We start from the raw sequence: 709 nt of genomic DNA, 5'->3' as shown, positions 1-709 counted from the left end.
TATGTAGTGAATTGTGAAAGAATAGGAAAAACATCTTAGATATCCAGATACATTTTCTGAATGGAGTTATGAGGGATTTCTCTGTCTGTCTGCCTGTCTGTCTCTCTGTTTGGTCGTGGAGCTTTAACTCATGTGGGCACTGTCTCTGAGCTCTTTTTTCCCAAGGCTAATTCTCTTCTACTTTGAGTCACAGCTCGCCTTCCAATTTTCTGGTGCCCTGTGTCCTGTGTCACTAGATAAAATAAACAAGTGTCTAAGGCCTTCCAGAGGGCTTTGTGTTCCTAGGGCTGTGCGAGGAAGAGGGTGGGGCCTCTCCACCCCGCCCCTAGCCCCGCCCCTACCCGCCCCGCGCAGAGGAGAGGGGAGGACGCGCTCCCTAGTGGCCCAGCCGAGCCACAGCCCCGCCCCTCCCCGCTCAGCCAGAAGCCCGGCCCCTCCCCGCCCAGCCTGAAGCCCCGCCCCTCCCGTCCCTCCCGCCCCAGAAGCCGGGTCTGCTCCTCTCACGACGCCGACGGCGCCGGGCTCCCTGTGGTCCCGCGGCCCTTATAGTTCCGGTTGTGGCGCCTGGGCGGAAAGCTGCAGCGGACGGACTGTGGCCGGCGATGGGCTTGGGGTGAGTGGAGGAGGCGGCGGCGGCGGCGGCGGCCTGAGGGTCGCGTTCAATCGGTAGTAGGGACACAGGCGAAGGGCGAGGTGAGAAGAGCCGCGC

This window comes from Dipodomys ordii, unplaced genomic scaffold (assembly GCF_000151885.1).
Source record: "Dipodomys ordii isolate 6190 unplaced genomic scaffold, Dord_2.0 Scaffold336, whole genome shotgun sequence".
Lineage (NCBI taxonomy): Eukaryota > Metazoa > Chordata > Mammalia > Rodentia > Heteromyidae > Dipodomys > Dipodomys ordii.
The sequence above is the reverse complement of the archived record's forward strand: the minus strand, read 5'-3'. Positions refer to the sequence as shown.